General features: G+C 42.0%; 1 long non-coding RNA gene across 1 annotated transcript; it reads right to left on the bottom strand.

Annotated features, from left to right (window-relative positions):
• Positions 1–2,258: 2,258 nt before the first annotated feature.
• Positions 2,259–3,421, bottom strand: LOC310685138. The gene is made up of 3 exons (XR_014515093.1): positions 3,356–3,421; positions 3,224–3,261; positions 2,259–2,341 (listed from the first exon to the last, which is right to left on the bottom strand). It is a non-coding gene; the product is annotated as an uncharacterized lncRNA (long non-coding RNA).
• Positions 3,422–6,445: the final 3,024 nt, after the last annotated feature.

Raw genomic sequence — 6,445 nt, 5'->3', positions numbered from 1 at the left:
ATAGCTATAACTCTGACCCGTAACAGCTAAATGGAGCCCCCATAATGAGTGGCAGTGTACCTCTAAATACTAGATGCTGGACACATGTCTTGTCGTGAGCCTCTGAGAGGCATTTGGCTGATACCTGTTGGAATCAGGGTGCTAGGCAAGCTGCACAATTGGTGCAATCTACTGGATATTTTTACAGCAGCAGTCGCAGCAAAAAGCAAAAGCAAAAAAAAAACATCCAGGAATTTACGTGGGTCCTTGCTTATATTTATATGTTCCACATGGAGAATTATTGAATCTCAGTCTAGGAGAGCTATTTGTTCCTACTGAACAAATAACATGTAGAGGCACTGAAGCATGGGCTGATGGAAAATATTTTCTGAATGAATTTATAAATCAAATGTATCTACTTGGAAGCTTAGAGATAAAAGAAACTCGTGTCTTGAAATATGACTTCTGGGCCTCAGAGACAGGGGAAAGAGAGGGGGGTAAACCCACTCACCATCCTTTGGTGATTGCAGATGATAAGAAAAGACAGATCCACTCTCTATATTGTTCATTAGAGCTTTGTGGCGCTGTACTTCTTAACTATCCTGTAGGGAGAGGCTTGCAATCCTTTCAATGAAATGCTCTCGTGCCTTTTGTACACACATTGATTTGGAAAGGAGGGGTTTGCACATAACACGCCGGCATGAAATGCAAGACACCCCTACCATGACTGTTTTAAATCTATGTTCGTGAAATGCCTTCTGCGTTCACTGCTGAGATGTGTATGGGGATAAGATTTTATACTGCAGGCAAAGACAGCTCCACCTTCCTCCCCACTGCCATGCAAGGAGGGGGTGCTTTTTGGTGCATAAAATTATACATGGTTTGGAGACAATGGAATAGGCTCCCCCCCCCTTCCTCCCTCTCTCAAAATACTAAAACTCAGGGCCATCCAGTAGAATTGAAAGTTGGGAGATTCAGGACAGGAAAAAGGATATGCTTCTTCGCCAATGCAGTCCAGCATTTCATCTTTCTCTTATCTGTTTCAGTCTCTGCCCCACCATTGCTAACCCCCCCTCTTTTTTTGCATAAAACCATTGGCCACTTCTGTGCCTTATTGGAGCAATTATTTTTTCTTGACCTTCACCTCTGTCTCTCATCCCTTTGATTTGTCCATATATCTGAAGGCGAACTTTGAAACCCTCCAGCAGAGGTCACAAAGCAAACAATGGTTTTGGAAATTGGCAGGCTGCCCTCTGAATCGGAGACCGGGTCAACATTGGCTTTTTCCTCTTCACTTCTTAATCCCTTTACATAATTAACAGACACGCCACTCAATTACACTCAATTTTCACATCCCATTTAAAGGTCACTAGGTTCTACAGTCATCCTTAATATGGAACACTTTTTTTAAAAAAAGGGAAAGTGTAGCTCTGCCCTAGTGCCTGCATTTCAAGCGGGGCGTGTGCGTGCGCGCACACACACACACACTTAGAATCAAGTTAACTCTTTAGAGAAGGCAGGTGTACTGTCCTGGATTTATGTATAAGCTAAACAAGCTACAGTTTAGGGCCCCAATCTCTTGCCCCCGCCCCCCAAAAAAATTAAAGGGGGGAAAACTGGATGATAAAAAACAAATAAAATAAAACCTACATACAGCAACAGTGTTTTGTGTTGTGTAGGCTCCTATGATGTAAGTAATGGGCCCGGCCTGCTAGTCTGCTCCCTAACATATCACTGGTTTGCTCATTTCTATATACAGTGGTACCTTGGTTCTCAAACTTAATCCGTTCCAGAGGTCTGTTCCAGAACCAAAGTGTTCCAAAACCAAGGTGTGCTTTCCCATAGAAAGTAATGCAAAACAGATTAATCTGTTCCAGACTTTAAAAAACAACCCCTAAAACAGCAATTTAACATGAATTTTACTATCTAATGAGACCATTGATCCATAAATGAAAGCAATAATCAATGTACTGTAGTATAAAATAAATAAAACAGTACTGTAGATGATAAAAATTAAAATGAATTTTTTTCTTACCTGCACTGATGATAGTCATTGTTTGGATAGGGGGCTTTTAGGTCCATAAGTTACCATATAGAAGATATTCAACACAAAAAACAGCGGCAATTTGTTGTTAACAAAGGACAGCTGGACATATAAAGGGCCCCATTACCTTTAGTAGCTTAGGGCCTCATCAAACATAAATCCAGCCCTGCAGATGTGTATCTTTGATAGGAATGTCAGAAAACTCCAGCAAAAAGAGAAACAGGGGCAGCAATTGCTGGTGTTTACTTATCCATTCCCTGTCCAGAATGGAAGTCAATCCAGCAAATATGAATGGTATTTGCTGTGCTTGTTTTCCATCTGTGAAAGATATGAAATTGATTACAATTTTTCCCCATTTGCATTGTGTTTCAAAGGAATGCAGTAGAATAACATAATGAGATTGTAATTGATGGAGTGTTTGAATTTTTATGCTGTGAACTGCCCTCTGATTTTTTGATGAAGGGCAAATACAAATTTAACAAAATAATAATAATAATAATAATAATAATAATAATAATAATAATAATAATAATATACATACTTAATTATCTCAAATACGTATCTTGCATAACTTCAGCATAGAGGACAGTGAGATGAAGAACCTAACCTTTTGTGGAAGATGAACTGCAACAGAATGGAAACAGTTCCGTTTGAGGTGAATGCAGAACCACAATTCTCAGAGTGGTTTAATAATAATTTCTTCTTCCCAGGAGACTCTGAGAATTAAAGCTGTGCAAGGGAATAGGGATCAGCTAGCCAAATTTTAAATGCCTGCAAAGAAACTTCCGAATTTCACCAGTTTAAGCCATTCTCAAGGTGGCTTATGGCATTTTAAAAAATGCATAACTACAAGATTATAATAAATGAAACATTTAAAACGATGCAACCAAACTGAACAATTTCCAAATGTATTACAAGATTTTAAATAAAGATACAGAAAAACCACCAACAAACACAAGCCCCCCAAAACCCCAAACAACACTTCAGCCAAAGTGCCTGTTCAGCAAAAGCCCATCTTAACAACCACAATTCCCACATGGGACCATCTCAGCATGTAACTATTTCTGAGAAACTAATACTTTGTTAAAGAGAACAAAATCAACCATTTAAAGACCCAGTATCACATGATTTCTAGACTGTTGCATACTACATAAACCTTCTGGAAATAACTATGATCTTCCACAATACTGCAATACATACCCAAGACATTTTACCAGAGAGTCTGGAGAAGCTGTTCCCTAAGGCAAGGAGGAAGTCAAAGAACTTTGTAAGTTGCAAATCCATAGGTACTAGAGTAATCCCCCTGCCTAATGCAAATTTGGATGTTCTTACCACTCAGATACAATTTCTAAGGACATGAGCCAAGATATTGTTATTGCCATAAGCTCATACTTAGAGCTCATCAAACCTTGAGCATGATGTTCCTAAGGAGCTCAGCCTCACTGTCATTTTAAGAATGCCCTTAAGCACACTGACTCCAGAAATCTCCATATTCCTTATAATAAGTAGCATTTCAAGTAGAGACTTGAGAAGCCAAGGACAAAAGCTGTACTTTGAAGCTGCTGACCTCGATGTAGATTGATTAATGAGTGACTCTCACTAGCTAGGTGTTGCATACCAGTGTGAGACCTCTGAGACATGCAAATTCCTGTCTCTACATGATCAGTAACCTAGTCAAGTCATCCCAGACACATCCTGATTTGACCTAATAAAAGTCCTGGCAGAGGAAGCTCCACACCTGAGGAACTGCACTCTCCAGGAGTCATTTTAAAGCTCATTGACATGACAAATATAAGAAACATTCAACTTAAATTTGCACACAGTAGCCTATTTGCACACCATATTGCTTTGCACTCTTCAGCTTTGTTGGAACGTTGATGCTGTAATGGGTATTATTCAAGACCCTAGATAATCTGCCTGCTTTGTTGTCATGCAGGGGTGAGAAACCTGTGGCGCTCCAGGTTTGACCACATGTACATTGTACCCGTTGGACTACAATTCACATCCAAACTCCCATTGCCCATGCTGAGTGGAGCTGATGGGAGCTGGAGTCCATTCTGGAAGGCTGCAAGCTCTCTCTTGGAATAGGCAACAGCCTTTAAACATTTCCCACAGTTTAAGAAGAAGAAAGCCACTATGGGGTTGATGGACCTGGGAGCAGGGACCAGGTGGTTTCCTGAGTTGTGAATTCAGTTTCACACACCCCACCCCCCTTTTTGCTGGCTTCAGTTTGTAACATGTCACAGCTGGTCGTAAGTAAAGGACCTGCTTAAGCCCTGCAACTCTGCCTGTTTCCTTGAAATAAGTCAAATTTATCACTCAGCAGCACTCTCCACCTCTGTTCTAGGCAAACTATTCCCCTGAACCTCAATGTTCAGTTTCCAGCTGTGGTAGAGTGCAGAAAAAAATGGGTTTTCATTTATAGGCCTTTGAAGTAGCCTCCTTCATGGCAGTCATAGCATCAGGATCTTTTAAGGACCGCCTGAGTCCTTATATCTTGGCCCAGTTACTGAGCAATTTGGGGGAGTCTCTACTGATGGTCCCCTATGGCTTAGATGCACAGTTCATAACTGATAGACACCAGGCATTCAGTAGAATGGGCAGAAGTCTATGGAGTTCCCTCCCAGATGATTTTAGACCAAACTTCAAGTGCATGAAAAAGATTTTCTGATTCCAGCAATGATTTTAAGGTGCCATTCCATTTTATGATTACTTTTAATTGTTTTATTGGGTATGTTTACTGGGTATGTTTGGGGACGCAGGTGGCGGTGTGGTCTAAGCCGCAGAGCCTAGGGCTTGCTGATCAGAAGGTCAGTGGTTCGAATCCCCGTGACGGGGTGAGCTCCTGTTGTTTGGTCCCAGCTCCTGCCCACCTAGCAGTTCAAAAGCATGTCAAAGTGCAAGTAGATAAATAGGTACCGCTCCGGTGGGAAGGTAAACGGCATTTCCGTGTGCTGCTCTGGTTTCACCAGAAGTGGCTTAGTCATGCTGGCCACATGACCCGGAAGCTGTCTGCTGAGAAATGCCGACTCACTCGGCCTATAGAGTGAAATGAGTGCCGCGACTGGACCTAACGGTCAGGGGTACCTTTACCTTTTACTGGGTATGGCCTGGAAAAGAGGAGACTGAGAGGAGATATGATAACCATCTTCAAATATCTTAAGGACTGTCACATGAAAGAGAGAACAAGCTTCTTTTTCCTTACTCTGGAAGGTAGGACTCGAACCAATGGCTTTAAATTACAAGAAAGGAAATTCTGACTAAACAAATGGGGGGGATGAATTCTGACGGTAAGAGCTGTTCAACAGTAGAACTGTTTCCCTGTGATCACCAATAGTCAGCATGGATTTCTGAAAAATAAGTCATGTCAGACGAACCTGATCTCATTTTTTGACAGAATTACAAGCCTGGTAGATGAAGGGAACGCAGTGGATGTAGAATCATAGAATCATAGAATCATAGAGTTGGAAGAGACCACAAGGGTCATCGAGTCCAACCCCCTGCCAAGCAGGAAACACCATCAGAGCACTCCTGACATATGGTTGTCAAGCCTCTGCTTAAAGACCTCCAAAGAAGGAGACTCCACCACACTCCTTGGCAGCAAATTCCACTGTCGAACAGCTCTTACTGTCAGGAAGTTCTTCCTAATGTTTAGGTGGAATCTTCTTTCTTGTAGTTTGTATCCATTGCTCCGTGTCCGCTTCTCTGGAGCAGCAGAAAACAACCTTTCTCCCTCCTCTATGTGACATCCTTTTATATATTTGAACATGGCTATCATATCACCCCTTAACCTCCTCTTCTCCAGGCTAAACATGCCCAGCTCCCTTAGCCGATCCTCATAAGGCATTGTTTCCAGGCCTTTGACCATTTTGGTTGCCTTCCTCTGTACACGTTCTAGTTTGTCAGTGTCCTTCTTGAACTGTGGTGCCCAGAACTGGACACAGTACTCCAGGTGAGGTCTGACCAGAGCAGAATACAGTGGCACTATAACTTCCCTTGATCTAGATGCTATACTCCTATTGATGCAGCCCAGAATTGCATTGGCTTTTTTAGCTGCCGCGTCACACTGTTGGCTCATGTTAAGTTTGTGGTCAACCAAGACTCCTAGATCCTTTTCACATGTACTGCTCTCAAGCCAGGTGTCACCCATCTTGTATTTGTGCCTCTCATTTTTTTTGCCCAAGTGCAATACTTTACATTTCTCCCTGTTAAAATTCATCTTGTTTGTTTTGGCCCAGTTCTCTAATCTGTCAAGGTCGTTTTGAAGTGTGATCCTGTCTTCTGGGGTGTTAGCCACCCCTCCCAGTTTGGTGTCATCTGCAAATTTGATCAGGATGCCCTTGAGTCCATCATCCAAGTCGTTGATAAAGATGTTGAATAAGACCGGGCCCAAGACAGAACCCTGTGGCACCCCACTAGTCA

This window comes from Podarcis tiliguerta (genome assembly GCF_965153285.1).
Source record: "Podarcis tiliguerta genome assembly, chromosome: 9".
Classification (NCBI taxonomy): Eukaryota; Metazoa; Chordata; class Lepidosauria; order Squamata; family Lacertidae; genus Podarcis; species Podarcis tiliguerta.
The sequence above is the reverse complement of the archived record's forward strand: the minus strand, read 5'-3'. Positions and strand labels throughout refer to the sequence as shown.